Source organism: Triticum dicoccoides, chromosome 2B (assembly GCF_002162155.2).
Source record: "Triticum dicoccoides isolate Atlit2015 ecotype Zavitan chromosome 2B, WEW_v2.0, whole genome shotgun sequence".
In the NCBI taxonomy this organism is placed as follows: domain Eukaryota; kingdom Viridiplantae; phylum Streptophyta; class Magnoliopsida; order Poales; family Poaceae; genus Triticum; species Triticum dicoccoides.
In genome coordinates, this window is record NC_041383.1 from 512,880,387 (window position 1) to 512,898,817 (window position 18,431).

The 18,431-nt window shown below is 45.3% G+C and overlaps 1 pseudogene; it reads left to right on the forward strand.

Moving 5' to 3' along the window:
• Positions 1-2,483: 2,483 nt before the first annotated feature.
• LOC119367929 overlaps positions 2,484-18,431 on the forward strand; it is a 171,737-nt pseudogene continuing 155,789 nt past the window's right edge.

Genomic DNA, 18,431 nt, shown 5'->3' on the forward strand with positions numbered 1-18,431 from the left:
GGTATTTTCCGTAAGTTTAGCACTAAATATGGACTTGACTCTGAGATAGTTGCTTCTTTCTATGAATCTTTTGCTACTTATGTTGATCTCCCCAAGGAGAAGTGGTTTAAATATCATCCTCCCATAGAAGTAAAAGTAGTTGCACCTATTAAAGTTGAAGAAAAGACTGTCACTTATAATGATCCTACTATTCCCACTTCTTATGTTGAGAAACCACCTTTCCCTGTTAGAATGAAGGATCATGCTAAAGCTTCAACTGTTGTTCGTAAAAGCAATATTAGAACTTATACACCTCCTTAGCAAGTCAAAGTAGAACCTAATATTGCTATTGTTAAAGATCTCTTGTCTGATAATATCGATGGGCATGTTATTCAATTCCAGGGTGAAACTGCAAGAATTGCTAAACCTTGTGCTAGAGATAAACATAGACCTGTGGTAGGCGTGCCTGTTATTTCTGTTAAAATAGGAGATCATTGTTATCATGGCTTGTGTGATATGGGTGCTAGTGCTAGTGTTATACCTATTGACTTATACAAAGAAATTATGCATGATATTGCACCTGCTGAGTTAGAAGATATTGATGTTACAATTAAACTTGCCAATAGAGATACTATATCTGCAGTGGGAATTGTTAGAGATGTCGAAGTCTTGTGTGGAAAAACCAAATAGCCCGCTGATTTTCTTGTTCTTGGTTCTCCACAAGATAGCTTTTGTCCCATTATATTTGGTAGACCCTTCTTGAATACTGTTAATGCTAAGATAGACTGCAAAAAGAATGTTGTTACTGTTGGCTTGGATGATATGGTTCATGAGTTTAATTTCTCTAAATTTAGTAAACAACATCGTGAGGAAGAATTGCCTAGTAAGGATGAAATTATTGGTCTTGCTTCTATTGCCGTACCTCCTAGTGATCCTTTAGAACATATTTGCTAGATCATGAAAATAATATGTTCATGAATGAAAGAAGGGAAATAGATGAAGTATTCTTTAAATAGGAACCTATTCTGCAACACAATTTGCCTGTTGAAATCCTAGGGGATCCTCCTCCACCCAAGGGTGATCCCGTGTTTGAGCTTAAACCATTGCTTGATAATCTTAAATATGCTTATCTTGATGAAAAGAAAATATATCCTGTTATTATTAGTGCTAACCTTTCAGGGCATGAAGAAGAAAGATTATTGAAAACTCTGAAGAAGCACCATGCCGCTATTGGATATACTCTGGATGATCTTAAGGGCATCAGTCCCACTCTATGTCAACATAAAATAAATTTGGAAGCTGATGCCAAACCAGTTTGTGATCCTCAACGACGTTTGAATCCTAAAATGAAAGAAGTAGTAAGAAAGGAAATACTCATGCTTATGGAGGCAGGTATGATTTATCCCATTGTTGATAGTCAGTGGGTAAGTCGTGTCCATTGTGTCCCTAAGAAGGGAGGTATTACTGTTGTCCCTACTGATAAAGATGAATTGATTCCGCAACGAATTATCACAGGTTATAGGATGGTAATTGATTTCCATAAGTTAAATAAATCTACTAAGAAAGATCATTACCCCTTACCTTTTATTGATCAAATGCTAGAAAGATGATGCAAACATACACATTATTGCTTTCTAGATGGTTATTCTGGTTTCTCTCAAATACCTGTGTCAGCTAAGGATCTATCAAAGACTACTTTTACATGCCCTTTTGGTACTTTTGCTTATAGACGTATGCCTTTCGGTTTATGTAATGCACCTGCTACCTTTCAAAGATGCATGATGGCTATATTCTCTGACTTTTGCGAAAAGATTTGTGAGGTTTTCATGGACGACTTTTCCGTCTATGGTTCCTCTTTTGATGATTGCTTGAGCAATCTTGCTCGAGTTTTGCAGAGATGTGAAGAAACTAATCTTGTCTTGAATTAGGAAAAGTGCCACTTTATGGTTAATGAAGGTATTGTCTTGGGGCACAAAGTTTCTGAAAGAGGTATTGAAGTTGATAAGGCCAAGGTTGATGCTATTGAAAAGATGCCATGTCCCAAGGACATCAAAGGTATAAGAAGTTTCCTTGGTCACGTCGGATTTTATAAGAGGTTCATTAAGGACTTCTCAAAAAATTCTCAGACTCTGACTAATTTGTTACAAAAAGATGTACCATTTGTTTTTGACGATGATTGTGTAGAAGCATTTGAAATACTTAAGAAAGCATTAGTCTCTGCACCTGTTGTTCAGCCACCTGATTGGAATTTACCCTTTGAAATTATGTGTGATGCTAGTGATTATGCTGTAGGTGTTGTTCTAGGGCAAAGAGTTGATAAGAATTTAAATGTTATCCATTATGCTAGTAAGACTCTAGACAATGCTCAAAGAAATTATGCTACTACCGAAAAGGAACTTTTAACAGTTGTATTTGCTTGTGATAAATTCAGACCCTATATTGTTGATTCTAAAGTAACTATTCACACAGATCATGCTGCTATTAAATATCTTATGGAAAAGAAAGATGCAAAACCTAGACTTATTAGATGGGTTCTCCTGCTGCAAGAATTTGATTTACATATTATTGATAGAAAAGGAGCTGAGAACCCCGTGGCAGACTACTTATCTAGGTTAGAGAATGTTCTTGATGACCCACTACCTATTGATGATAGCTTTCCTGATGAACGATTAAATGGCATAAGCACTTCTCGTAGCACTCCATGGTATGCTGATTATGCTAATTATATTGTCGCTAAATTTATACCACCTAGCTTCACATACCAACAAAAGAAAAAGTTTTTCTATGACTTGCGACATTACTTTTGGGATGACCCACATCTTTATAAAGGAGTAGATGGTGTCATTAGACATTGTGTACCTGAGCATGAACAGGAACATATCCTATGCAAGTGTCACTCTGAAGCTTATGGAGGACACCATGCTGGAGATAGAACTGCACATAAGGTTTTGCAATCTGGTTTTTATTGGCCTACTCTCTTCAAGGATGCCCGTAAGTTTGTTTTGTCTTGCGATGAATGTCAAAGAATTGGTAATATTAGTAGACGTCAAGAAATGCCTATGAACTATTCACTTGTTATTGAACCATTTGATGTTTGGGGCTTTGATTATATGGGACCTTTTCCTGCCTCTAATGGATACACACATATTTTAGTTGTTGTTGATTACGTTACTAAGTGGGTAGAAGCTATTCCAACTAGTAGTGATGATCATAACACTTCTATTAAAATGCTTAAGGAAGTTATCTTTCCTAGGTTTGGAGTCCCTATATATTTAATGACCGATGGTGGTTCACACTTTATTCATGGTTCTTTCCGTAAAATGCTTGCTAAATATGACGTTAATCATAGGATTGCATCTCCTTATCACCCGCAGTCTAGCGGTCAAGTAGAATTGAGCAATAGAGAGCTCAAATTAATTTTGCAAAAGACTGTCAATAGGTCTAGGAAGAATTGGTCCAAGAAACTTGATGATGCATTATGGGCCTATAGAACTGCATATAAAAATCCTATGGGTATGTCTCCGTACAAAATGGTCTATGGAAAAGCTTGGCACTTACCTCTCGAACTAGAACATAAGGCATATTGGTCTATTAAAGAGCTCAACTATGATTTCAAACTTGCCGGTGAGAAAAGGTTATTTGATATTAGCTCACTTGATGAATGGAGAACCCAAGCTTATGAAAATGCCAAGTTGTTTAAAGAAAAGGTTAAGAGATGGCATGACAAAAGGATACAAAAGCGTGAGTTTTAGGTGATTATGTATTGCTATACAACTCTCGTTTAAGATTTTTGCAGGAGAACTTCTCTCTAAATGGGAAGGTCCCTACGTTATCGAGGAGGTCTATCGTTACGGTGCCATAAAAATCAACAACTTCGCAGGCACAAATCCAAAGGTGGTAAACGGTCAAAGGATCAAACACTATATCTTAGGTAATCCTATAAATGTTGAAACTAATATCATTGAAACCGTAACCCCGGAGGAATACATAAGGGACACTTTCCAGAACGTTCCAGACCCCGAAAAGGAATAGGTATGTGGTACGGTAAGTAAACCGACTCCAAAACAATTTTTAAGGCAATATTTCTCTGTTTTGGAATATTTAGAAAAATAGAAAAATAAGTAGCAGTCCGGGGAGGACACGAGGCCTCCACGAGGGTGGAGGGCGCGCCCCCCTACCTCGTGAGCACCTCGTGTGCCCTCCGGACTCTGTTTCATTGCACGATACGTATTTTGGTCGGTAAAAATTCATTATATATACTCCCAAAGGTTTTGACTCTCGTATCACGCAAATCTCCTATGTTTTTGTTTCGAGCTATTTCCGTTGCAGATTTAGAGCACCATGACTTCTCCCTCCTCCAACAATGAAGAGAAGGATGCTTGGCTATTGAAGATAGAGTTGAAAAGAGAGGAACCATAAGAGATCAACAAGGATGAAAGGATCAAGAAGGCCATGGAGGTGCTAGCTCCGGTGGTGAAAGAAGAAAGCATCCCTCAACCTTTACCTAACCTTTTCACTCCAACAGAGATTGAAGCCTTCAAGATGATTGAGTTAGCCCGTATACAGAACAAGTATCTCACACAGGAGAATATTTTGTTGAAGGATCATATTGCTGGGCTCAAGGGCATTATCCGCAAGTTGGAGGAACTTTTACGCTCGATGTGTGATTATCCACCGTCATCATCACCGCCTCCATCACCTCCGAGGACTTAATCACATGGGTATGGGCACTCCCCTTGGCAACTGCCAAGCTTGGGGGAGGTGCCCTGGTATTGTATCACCATCACAACTCCTATCTTTACCGTTTTTCTTAGTTTGATCCTATTAGTAGTATCCTGATTTAGTAGAATAAAGTCATGGCATGATCTAGTTTTGAGTTTTGCTTTACGATCCTTCTTTGTAGTCGAGTCCGTCAGCTATATAATAAAGATTAATGTTGAGTCAAGGGCTTGATTATTTTGCCATGATCTTGGGTGAATAGAAGAAAAGAATAAAAAGAATCAATGAGTCCATATTGATCTTATTGAAAGTAATGACTTCACATAGAGAGAGTATGATGATTAAAAGTTGTTGGGAGTTGGCAAATATAGCTTTGGTCATCGTTGCAATTAATAGGAAGTAATAAGGCAAGAGAGGTTTCACATATAGATATATTATCATTGACAACTATTATGATTGGGAGCACTCATTAAAATATGACATGCTAAAGAGTTGAGGTTGGACAAGGAAGACAACATAACGAGTTATGTTTTCTTATATCTGAGATAAAGTATGTTGTCATGAATCCTCTAACGTGTTGAGCTTGCCTTTCCCCCATCATGCTAGCCAAATTCTCAGCACCAAGTAGAAATACTACTTGTGCTTCCAAATACCCTTAAACCAGTTTCGCCATGAGAGTCCACCATATCTACCTATGGATTGAGTAAGATCCTTCAAGTAAGTTGTCATCGGTGCAAGCAATAAAAATTGCTCTCTAAATATGCATGACTTATTAGTGCGGAGAAATAAGCTTTGTACGAACTTGTTGTGGACGTAATAAAAGCGACAGACTGCATAATAAAGGTCCACATGCAAGGGGCAATATAAAGTGACGTTCTTTTGCATTAAGATTTTGTGCATCAACCCTAAACGCTCATGACAACCTCTGCTTCCCTCTGCGAAGGGCCTATCTTTTATTATTATCCTCTACCTTATGCAAGAGTCACGGTGACCTTCACCTTTCCTTTTTCATTTTATCCTTTGGCAAGCTCAGCATGTTGGAAAGAACATGATATATATATCTAATTGGATTTGGGGGAGCATGAATTATTATTGTTGACATTACCCTCGAGGTAAAAGGTTGTGGGGCAAAACTATAAGCCCCTATCTTTCTCTGTGTCCGATTAAAACTCCATAACCACAAGTATCGCGTGAGTGTTAGCAATCATGAAGGACTAAGTGATAGTTGAGTATGTGGACTTGCTTTTAAGCTCTGACATAGACTCTTTCTGATGTTATGATAAATTGTAATTGCTTCAATGACTGAGATTATAATTGTTAGTGCCCAATAAGATTTCTGATTCATACTTTGGCTTTGTGAAAAGATCATCACTTGAACATAAGTAATCATATGACAAAATCTATATATGTTGCTATTATGAAATAATCATGATGCCTTCATGTCCGTATTTTATTTTTATCGACGCCTCTACCTCTAAACATGAGGAAATATTTATTGTTATCGGCTTTTTGCTCGAGGACAAGCGAGGTCTAAGCTTGGGGAGTTGATACGTCCATTTTGCATCATGCTTTTATGACAATATTTATTGCATTATGGGCTGTTATTTCACGTTATGTCACAATACTTATGGCTATTCTCTCTTATTTACAAGGTTTATATGAAGAGGGAGAATGCCGGCAGCTGGAATTCTGGGCTGGAAAAGGAGCAAATATTGGAGGCCTATTCAACGCAACTCCAAAAGTCCTGAAACTCCACGGAATACCTTAAAATAAATAAAGAAAAATCATCGCCAAAGATGAAGGCCAGGGGGCCCACACCCTGCTCACGAGGGTGGGGCCCCCCTGGGCGTGCCCCCTACCTCGTGGGCCCCATGGTGGCTCTCCGACGCCCGTCGTCTCCTATATGAAGTCTTTCGATGAGAAAAAATAAGAAGCAACCTTTCGGGACGAGACTCCGCCGCCACGAGGCGGAACCTTGGCGGAACCAATCTAGGGCTCATGCAGAGCTGTTCTACCGGGGAAACTTCCCTCCGGGAGGGGGAAATCATCACCATCGTCATCACCAACGCTCCTCTCATCAGGAGAGGGCAATCTCCATCAACATCTTCACCAGCACCATCTCATCTCCAAACCCTAGTTCATCTCTTGTATCCAATTCTTGTCTCCAAGTCCGGGATTGGTGCTAGTAGGTTGCTAGTAGTGTTGATTACTCCTTGTAGTTGATGCTAGTTGGTTTATTTGGTGGAAGATCATATGTTCAGATCCTTTATGCATATTATTACCCCTCTGATTATGAACATGAATATGCTTTGTGAGTAATTATGTTTGTTCCTGAGGACAAGGGGGAAGTCTTGCTATTAGTAGTCATGTGAATTTGGTATTCGTTCGATATTTTGATAAGATGTATGTTGTCTAGCCTCTAGTGGTGTTATTTGAATGTCGACTACATAACACTTCACCATTATTTGGGCCTAGAGGAAGGCATTGGGAAATAATAAGTAGATGATGTGTTGCTAGAGTGACAGAAGCTTAAACCCTACTTTATGCGTTGCTTCGTAAGGGGCTGATTTGGATCCATATGTTTCATGCTATGGTTAGGTTTACCTTAATACTTTTGTTGTAGTTGCGGATGCTTGCAATAGAGGTTAATCATAAGTGGGATGCTTGTCCAAGAAAGGGCAGTACCCAAGCACAGGTCCACCCACATATCAAATTATCAAAGTACTGAACGCGAATCATACGAACGTGATGAAAACTAGCTTGACGATATTCCCATGTGTCCTTGGGAGCACTTTTCCTATTATAAGAGTTTGTCCAGGATTGTCCTTTGCTACAAAAAGGATTGGGCCACCTTGCTGCACTTTATTTACTTTTGTTACTTGTTGCTCGTTACAATTTATCTTATCACAAAACTATCTGTTACCACTTATTTCAGTACTTGCAGAGAATACCTTGCTGAAAACCGCTTATCATTTCCTTCTGCTCCTCGTTGGGTTCGACACTCTTACTTATCGAAAGGACTAAGATAGATCCCCTATACTTGTGGGTCATCATATTCCAATAAATAAATTCCAATCGAAGATTTTTTTCCAAATGAAGTTCGACAATCCTTCTGAAGTTCATTTCTGGCCAAGTAAGTGCTCTGAGCTCTTCCAAACCATCAAAATACAGTATCACCTTATTAGAGTCCATGATTAGGGCTTTAACTTTGGAAAGACTCACATGCCACCTGTTAAGAGCATATCGCAGGGCTTTGAATTTGGCCGAGAGTTTACCAGCAGCAGAACATTTCCTTGTGGATTTATTCCAGACCTCTAATCCACATTCCAAAAAACCTGGCAGATTCACCCAATAATTCTCAAAACGGAAGACTTTGGCTTTAGGTATAGAGGTGGCAACCGTAACAACACATGGCACATGATCTGAGTCCGTTCTTGCAAGAGGCATGACCATAGTATTAGGATGATCAGACGTCCAAGAAACCAAGGTGAAAAACCAGTCGATTTCCTCTAGAAGGGGATTTGTTTGCATATTGGACCAAGTATATTGTCTTCCTTTGATTGGCAGCTCCACCAGCCCTAAATGACCAATTATTTCGTTGAAAAGGAAGATGTCATTTACATTACCCCCAGGAAAATTCCGATTATCCAAAGAGTGCAAAAAGTTAAAGTCACCAAGCAATAGCCACTTCTCTTCAAATTGTATGTTCAGGTTATATAACCACTGTGCAAAATCATCACGGGTGGGGCTTTGACACGGTCCATATACTGACACTAAGGTCCAGACTTTAGATATGTGTGTGGAGGTAAACTCCACAATAATGCCATAAGAACGTGCTTCAATTAATTTCCTAGAGAATAAGGCATTGTTCCAAATCATCACAAGGCCAGCAGAAGCACCACACGATGACATATACACAAAATTATCAAAGCGTCGAGGACAAAATTTCCTAAGAAAACACTGGTCAATATGCATGCATTTGGTTTCCCGCAAACAGATAATAGAGCATCCACTTTCGCCTATCTTCTGCTTAACTGCAAGTTGTCGCGCTTTAGAATTAAGACCACGCACGTTCCAACACAAGATCTTCCAGTCTCTAAAGATGGTTTGATTCATTACAGACCGTAGGAAATAAAAGCAAAAGTAGGTCACGCAATGACCTACAACATCCAACTAAAAAGACCATAAAGTTTAACACAAAAGGACATAAGTAAAGATATGTGGCGATTAAACAGGTTTGCCAGAGACCCAAGCTGCTCCAAACTTCACTTATCATCAGAATTCTTGCTTGAGCTTGCATCAGAGGGATCAGCAACAAGCTTCTCCACCGTGATCTTCTCAGGAGCAACGTAGACGTGCTCCAATGCGCTGGATATCTGAGATGCCCGCTGGAGGAGACACCATAGGTTCATTGCGAGCATACGATGCAGGGGTGGCAGGCTGAGTGTTGGTTCTACGCTTCTTTGAGCGCATCACATGTCGTGGTTTGGGTGACTTTGGCAGTGCCTTACGGAAACCATCACGTAGAGCACTAAGCCTAGTGCTGCGACGAACCTGACAATCAACCAGAACTGGTCGAACAGAGGCAGATTTACGAGATCTCTTGTTGTTGGTTACATGCATAGCAGAAAACTGAAACTTCTCTGTCAAAGGCTCAGAAAGTTAAGAAAGCTCATCGAAGCAGAGAGCTCGAGCAACATGCCGTTTGACTGGCGAAAACTTATGAACAATCTTGTGAGCAGATGAGGGTGGCAGCAGATTGAGCTCCATAACTCCATTAGAGAAACAATTACCCCATGACCTCTTAAGCACTGACAACAACAGGGGCAATTGCAATGGCTTGAAAATGACTGTAGAGTCAAAGTAATGCACGAGGTTGCAGAAGGTATGAGTCCACTGCATCTGAGGAGGCAGAACCGACCCAAAGACATTCAGAACTTGTCCAATGTAAATGACCTGCTGAGCTGGGGGGTGATCTGCATGTGGTTGAAAGGGAACAATAGGTTCATTTGGCAAAGCAGCCAGAGCATTGCCATCATTGACAGAATCATCAGAAACTTGCAGCACCATAGATTCCTATGACTGAACAGCTTCTCCGACAGGTTCCACATGTGCTTCAACATTGCCATGTATCTCAGTGGCCTCATCCTACACATGATCATTGCTAGCAGCAGCAGGAGGCACATCATTCCTACCTAGCTCAGGAAATTCGGGCATAACCCAGTTATGATTGTTGAAAAGCATCTACGCGGGAAGGGGGTGCGGATTGCCATCAAAAGGCATTGGATCCCATTCAGCAGGCAGCACATCCGCAAAATCCACTGAAAGAACATAAACCAGAGTTGTCCAAGAAACCCTAATAGCACCAAAGTATCCATATTCACGATAAACCACGTCACGAGGAACCATGGAAGGTGCAAGGAAGGAAACATAAGCAAGCATCCGCACCATCAACTAATCAGTCTGATGCCATGCATGAAAATGCCCAAAAGTGCTAATCACATCAGCAATTTTTCAGTCTGACGATAATCTAGGGGAACGTCCAACCCCCTGAATCCATGGCTGAGCATCAAGGACATCTCTTCCCAATTAATTGACAACTAAATCACTAACCATGTGGCGGTAGATGGGGATCTCCTCCGGAAGCGGCTCTGGCTTGATGATGACAATGGGGTACTCTTCGTGCCTTCTGTCAGGGGCAGTAGCTAGAGCAAAGAAGGTGTGAGGGAGGCGTACTGGCCCTCCATCAATGATTTCCAATCCCGGTGGGACGTACAAAAGGGGATCCAGCTCAAAGTTGGCCATCTCGTTCGGTGGTGGCGATGCAGGCGATGGTGGCAATGGTGGCGATGCAGGCGATTGTGGCAACGGTGGCGAAAGTGGCGAGGATGGGGCCGGTGGAATTTCTAGTCGTGGTTTAGACGGCGTAGATGGAGTTAGCAATAGGAGTGGAGGGGGCAATGGTGGTGGTGGAGTAGGCACTCGTGACGATGCAGATTGTGAATACCTGATGGGATGTCTCAATGGGCAAGCAGCAGCAGATTGGAGGGAACTCAAGGCATCAAGCGGTAAAATCGGTGATGGGTTGTCAGGCTGGTTGGCACGTGAACCCTCAATGACACGCGGGACCCATCTAAAACCCCCGGCAGGTGCTGATCATGTACAAGATTTTTCTCTATGGCCTTGCCTAAAAGAACGGCGACAACACGTCTGATTGGTGCAAGGAGACGTGATATGTGCCATTGAAAAGCAATTTTGGTATTTCCAAACACTAAACGCAATATCATCAACCATAGAAGAAAATCCCTCCAATTATTGAACCGATTGGCCTAAAGATCCATTGGGTAATAAGTTATGATCCTGATTGACTTGTTGTGCATTGGGAGATTCAACATTGAATGGAGTTACTGGGCTTGCATGCGGTGCGGCAAATGGGCTGACATGAGAAATCCCGACCCTAGATATAGAAGGAACTGGATCTAGAGACCCAACAATAGGAAGTGGGTCAGGAGGGCAATGATTTGGAAAAAAATCCCAGTACCGCCCAACGATCACTCCAAAGATAGCTCATGATAATCCAAAACTGGCGAGGTTTACGTTGCCCGAGAATGCTGTGGTGGGACCATACCAAAATACATTGGTGGCGCAGCCACCATCCACCGGAGCTCCGGCGCCGGTGACAGATGAATAATAACACACTCACAAGGACTAATAGCATAACCCTCATCTTGAATAGTATCAACGCAAGTCTGCGTGGCTGGGTATCTATATCCTTTGCATGCTGGGTAATTTTGAAACATGGCAAACAAGAGATTCTTCCTGTAGCTAGATCCTGACTTCAAATAAGATTTGGTTGGAGGCTTATGCATGGCCATCATGCTGATCGTAGGACGGCACTTGGTAGGGCTAACAAAAACCCATTCCGCATCACATTCTTCTCTCCAAATCAAAACCGCTCGCTTCCAATTAGGGCCACCATGTCCCCAAACGTGGGAGTAACACTTAAAGTGCTCACAAGCAAAAGATCCAAGAGCGAGAACATAGAGGCCAACTTTTTTGCATGAAACATGAAAGGAGAATAGCTTCTCACGAATATTGGAAACCATGAACTCGATCGTTGATCCGCCAATGGCTGCCTCTAACGCCACCACCACAGAATCATCCGAGAGGCAAAAATCAAGCCTACTGAAAGATGCAACCATGATGAAAAGTCCCGTGCCATCCGATGGGTGAACAATGACACCACAAGATCTATAGATCTCATTTGCAAAAACCAAACCCTTGGCGAAATCCAAGCGAAGGGTCAATCCACTTCCCTGATCCATTGAAGATGGTGATCCCCTTGTAGAAGAGGAGATACCGGAGAGGATGAGTGGGCTGGCTTGAGGGTCTAGTGGCTATGGAGAGAGATCGCCAAAGAGCCTATCGGTGAGGGAGGGGTGGAGGTGGGAGATGTCCGTGTCAAAACCGGCGGATCTCCGGTAGGGGGTCCCGAACTGTGCGTTTAGGCGGATGGTAACAAGAGACAAGGGACATGATGTTTTTACCCAGGTTCGGGCCCTCTCGATGGAGGTAAAACCCTACTCCTGCTTGACTAATATTGAAGATATGGGTAGTACAAGAGTTGATCTACCACGAGATCAGAGAGGCTAAACCCTAGAAGCTGGCCTATGGTATGATTGTTGTTCGTCCTACGGACTAAAACTCTCCGGTTTATTTAGACACCAGAGAGGGCTAGGGTTACACAGAGTCGGTTACAATGGGAGGAGATCTTCATATCATATCGCCAAGCTTGCCTTCCACGCCAAGGAAAGTCCTATCCGGACACGGGACGAAGTCTTCAATCTTGTATCTTCATAGTCCGGGAGTCCGACCAAAGGTCATAGTCCGGCCATCCGGACACCCCCTAATCCAGGACTCCCTCAGTAGACCCTGGACCAGGCTTCAATGACGATGAGTCCGGCACGCAAATTGTCTTCGGCATTGCAAGGCGGGTTCCTCCTCCGAATACTTCATAGAAGATGTTGAACACAAGGATAGTGTCCGGCTCTGCAAAATAAGTTCCACATACAACCGTAGAGAGAATAATATTTGCACAAATCTAATCTGCTGATGTATTCCGCAGTGTGACATCACGCCGCGGCCAAGCCTTTATTCGAATCATTTTACTGTTCCACCTCTGCGCGTTTAGCGAGGCGGTTTCCTTGGCACGTCTTGTCAAAGCAGAGATCGTGTCCCCTTATTCCGGGATTCTCATCAATACGGGTGTGGGTAACCCAACTGCGCCATTAACCACGGCGCTTGGGAGATAAGCGAGTTTTATTAGGCTGGCGGGGGCTTGTTGTTTTGGCCGCCCATATAAGGGGATAAGGATCTACCCTTTCCATTTACGCCTTCTTCCTCCTTTGCTTATCCATCCCTACGCACTCGAGCTCCAGCGCCCAAGTCCGCACTTCCCACCTCAACCTTCTCCAATCATGTCTGGAGCGGGAGGTAGATGGATGCCTCCTTCGTCATGGAGGGACAAATCAAAAAGTTGAGGAAGGCCGGATACTTGTCTGACGACATCGCGCACCGGCTTCCAGATGAGGGGTAACTCATCCCCACCCCTAGGCCCCATGAGAGGGTTGTATTTCTTCCCCATTTCCTCCGCGGACTGGGCTTTCCTCTTCACCCGTTCGTCCGGGGGCTCAAGTTCTACTATGGCCTGGACTTCCACGATATGGCCCAAACTTCATCCTCAACATCTCGGCGTTCATCGTCGTGTGCGAGGCCTTCCTCTGCATCCAACCCCACTTCGGCTTATGGCTGAAGACTTTTAATGTCAAGCCGAAGGTAGTGGGCGGCCGCCAAGCGGAGTGCGGAGGTGCCATGGTGGGCCGGATGGCCAACGTCCTATGGCTCGAGGGCTCCTTTGTTGAGACAATAAAGGGGTGGCAATCGGGGTGGTTCTACATCACCGAGCCGCGTGACCCCAAATGGGCGGCGGCCCTCGAATTCCGATCTGGCTTCCCCACACGGGTCACTTCCTGGAAAGATACGGGCCTGGCGTGGGGAGATTTGGAAGAGCTGACCGGACTTCAAACCTGCGTCCAAAAGCTGGTGAGCAAGAATCTCAAGCTTGTCAACGTAGTCTAGGTCATGCTCATCCGCCGGATCCTCCCATGCCAACAACGGGCCTTCAAATTGTGGTAGTTTCATCCGGACAGCACCAAACCTTGAGCAAGCTTTTCGACACTACGTACGAAGATGCCTGGAAGGTGCTGTTTAAGGGCGCTAAGGCCCCCGCATCCGCTACCGAAGATCGCGGATTTAGCTCGCGGCGTCAGGCCAGCGAGGTAAGCTATTCTACCCTTTACGGGACTCTTTTCTTTCATAGTCTGACTCTATGTGGGATCTAACCTCCCTTTCCTTTGACAGGACTGGCTGAAGATGTCCGGGCAGGTGAACTGTCCGGCTCCCTTACCAGAAGACCCAGCGGACGCCCGATTGACGGGGCTGCTGGTTCTGGCACCTCATGTGGTGCCAGAGAAGAAGGCCAAGAAGAAGGCCACGGGGACTCGAAAGAGTTCCCGGCGCCTGGTGGTGTCAGATTCATTGCCTCACAACCCCGAAGCACCCTCCGCCTTTGAGGATGAGGAGGAGGAAGAAGAAGAAGCCTCTCCCCCTCCAACGAGGCGAGGAAAGAAAAGGAAGGCCGCCCCAACTAGGGAGGCCGGAGGGTCCAAGAAGGGGAGAACCCTCCTGCCGGGCTACACCTCTGATGCCGAAGACGGCGGGGAGGAATGGCCATCCAGGGTCAAGCCCCTGGAAAAATCGTAAGCATCCGGATATCCAAATAACTTATGGCGCTCCTCTATTATTCGGTATTTTCTGACGCCGAATTTGATCATGCAGTCCACCCAAAGCTCAGCTCGGTGATTCAACGAGCGGCTCCTCGGATTCGTCGGATGTGAATAGTGCTTCACTTCCGACGGCCTCCTCCCCTCTCCCTACGGACAATGCCGAGGTGGAGTCCCGAAAGGGACTAAACCAGGAGGAGGTGGTCCTGGAGGCACCGCAAGGCGACCTCCCGGACTCCAGGCCCAAAGGGGGTAAAGCCCCGGAGGGATCCAAGTCCGGCTCTGGGCCAGACATTGCTCTGGAACCATCAATGGTTCCGGAGACCGATAGGCGGCGCCTTCGCAAGAAGGGCACGCCTACTACACCGGTGGCCTCCGTCCAACCGGAGGCGCCGGACGATTTGCTGGAGGCGCTTAACGGCGCCTCCATTGACGAGGAGCACCGCAATGTTATGAGTGCGGTGATTCAAAAGGTTCAGTCCGCCAAGAGCGGGCTGACTGAAGCTTGTACGAGCCTGCTAACAGGCTTTGAGGTATGTATTCAAAACATATAAAAATGTTACCGCATAGACAGTAGCCCCTGATGCCCAGTTTGGTTTTCGGAAAGAAAAGTCGAGCTGAGGATCTAAAAAGACATACGCAGGAGTCTAACATAAATATGTCAATATGGGAACGAGCGGTCCGAGAACGAGCTTGGCCGTGCCACACTGACTGCGGAGGTCAATGCATTGAAGGAGAGCCTCGAGCGGTCCGAGAACGAGCTTGGCCGTGCCAAGAAGCAGCTCGAGGACAAGGAAGGTATGTAATACCGTATGTAAATGTATATAGAAATACCTGGTTGCAAATAATGACAGGACCAACGTGAACGTTGTAGGGGCCACGACCAAGGTGGCGACCTTGAAAGAAGCGGCGTCCAAGGCCAAAAATAGTGCGGCCTTGGAGCGCGCCGAGCGAGAGAAGCAGGAGGCGCGGGTGGCGGAGGTGCGGCAAGAGCTCCAGGCTCTCGTGGAAAAACATGAGAGTTTGGAGCGTGACTCGAAGACTCGAGAGTCCGATCTTGCCTTGGCTCTTGAGAATGCCAAAACCGCTAAGGCCGAAGCCCAGAAGGCCCTCCAAGAGATAGAGGCGATGAAGAAGATAGCGGCGGGTAAGACATTCTTTATGTAAAGCAAGAATATAAAAGTAAATTGTTTGTTACTTACCCGAATCCGGAGCTCTCCAGGAGCGTTCGCCGATCTGCCCCGTAGTGTGTCTGATGCTACCGCATTCTACCGGGCCGAGGAGGGGAGCTCGATGGAAAAGGTGTTCTGGTCTCAATATGCTGAGGCCGAACATCCGGTGCCCCTGAGCGACCAGCTGAAGCAGCTGGTCGAGCTCCACAAGGTGGCCGAACAGGCCATGAAGGGCCTCATAGTTCAGCTGTGGCCTAGAGAGGCCATGCCTGGGAGTTACTTCGGTCTAGTGCGGCGGCTGGTGGATGCTTGTCCATGGATTGAAGTCATCAAGCGCTCCGTCTGTATTGAAGGTGCCCGTCGGGCCCTTGCCCGTGCTAAAGTGCACAGGGGCAAGCTGGACGCTGAGAAGCTATTGACGGATGCGCCACCACCGGGCAAGGAGTATCGCACGCCCGAGATGTATTATAAGGGCGTCCAGAAGGGTACCCGTCTTATAGCGGGTGAATGCTCAAAAGATGTAATTTTTGAGTAGACTCGCATATGTTATCCTGTACGCTTGTTAATTTAAAATATTACCTTTTGTGCGGCCGTTTATCGAATCTGAGAGATGCAAGTCGTCGGCTTCTACCCCCATGCCACGAGTGTTGGGGTGTTCGGGATAAACCTGAGCGCTCTTGTTCCCATTCTTGGGTCCATCTAGGGAGGCGCTCAGCACAACGAACCAGGCCGTCGGACTTATAATGCTTTCTCACTCTCACTTAGCCATAGAATTCTATAATTTTAAATTTCGGTGAAGCCCCTAGTATTCGGAAGACCGAGTTTGGGGCGCTATCCACGCCTAGGCTAGATAAATCCGGCTCCTCGCTCGAAGCGGCATAAGTCTTTAGGGACTCGAAAAACCTCGCGAACAGCGACCGGTCTCTCGCACTATCATGACGGTCAGTTTTAGCTTTCTCTACTGAGGTGTTAACCCAGCTCAACTGGGACACAATCGCAATAGTTCTCCCAGCGCTACCTTAGCCAACATTGCGGAACGTAAGGTACCAAAACATGGGAGGGCAAACCCAACTATTGACCCAAGACATGATTCGGAGCCGATGCATATAGTGATATAAGTTCGGGGTGCCGCACTCGTGAGAGTGTTCGGTCTTCTCACACCATGTTATGGGGTGCTTAAGCCCCTGGTGTATTGGTCGTACCAAAGTGTACGGTTGCATAATGTCATGACTAAACATATTTGTATAAAAAATAGATGAATACAATAATAGATAAGAGCTATGTATTGTTTATTAAAAAGGGCTACTATGGAAGCAGAACGATACAAATAGTGTGATAAACAAGAGATGGGATTATTTGACATATCCCCCTCCAGGGGCAAGCTGCGGGACATTAAGTAAAACAGGTATTTAGCTCATTATAGAGACCACCTGGACATTTGACGTGGCTTGTTCTCTCCCTGGATGTTGCTTCGTGTGTTCGGCGAGTGTATTGCCGAACAGGCCTTCCGAATAGTTGGGTCCTGAAAGTATATAAAAAAAGAAACGGCAAAATAGGGAGCCCCTTAGTGCGGTTGAGCCGCATTCTGGGCGTGTCGTAGTTGTACCCCTCCCCTTATGCCCATGGTATTTCCAAAGCATAATTATGTACGCGTGGTACCGATATCACCATCTGGCGAGGGCTAGGGTTGGGGCCGCACTGCTATGCTTGCTCGGAACATGCCAGCCGGCTTTGTTGTAGGTTACTTCGGGCTCGCTTGATGTGCTCCGGACGTTTAACACCTGGATTGGAGAATTGCCTTGAGAGGCTACTCTGTACTTCCGCCGCCAGGGCCGCCTTGTGTTTCTCCGTTCGAAGAGAGCGTTCGGTGTTTCCATTTAACGTGATGACTCCGTGAGGGCCTGGCATCTTGAGCTTGAGATATGCGTAGTGCGGCACCGCGTTGAATTTTGCAAATGCGGTTCATCTGAGCAGGGCGTGATAGCCACTGCGAAATGGGACTATGTCGAAGATTAACTCTTTGCTTCGGAAATTATCCGGGGATCTGAAGACCACTTCGAGTGTAACCGAGCCTGTATAGCTGGCTTCTACACCTGGTATGACGCCTTTAAAGGTTGTCTTTGTGGGTTTAATCCTTGAGGGATCTATACCCATTTTTTGCACTGTATCCTGATAAAGTAGGTTCAGGCTGCTGCTACCGTCCATGAGAACTCTAGTGAGGTGAAATCCGTCGATGATTGGGTCTAGGACCAATGCGGCGAATCCGCCGTGACGAATGCTAGTGGGGTGGTCCCTTCGATCAAAAGTGATCGGGCAGGAGGACCATGGGTTGAACTTTGGGGCGACTCGCTCCAACGCATAGACGTCCTTGAGAGCACGCTTCCGCTCCCTTTTGGGGATATGGGTTGCATATATCATGTTCACCGTCTGCACTTGCGGGGGGAAACCCTTCTGTCCTCTGTTGTTCAGCGGCCGGGGCTCCTCCTCGTCATCGCTATGCAGCCCCTTGTCTCTGGTTTCGGCACTTAACTTGCCTGCCTGCTTGAACACCCAACAATCCCTGTTGGTGTGGTTGGCTGGTTGTTCGGGCATGCCGTGTATCTGACACGAGTGATCGAGTATCCGGTCTAAACTGGATGGGCCCGGAGGGTTTCTTTTGAATGGCCTCTTCCGCTAACCTGGTTTAGAGCCTCTGAATCCGGCATTGACTGCCGTATCC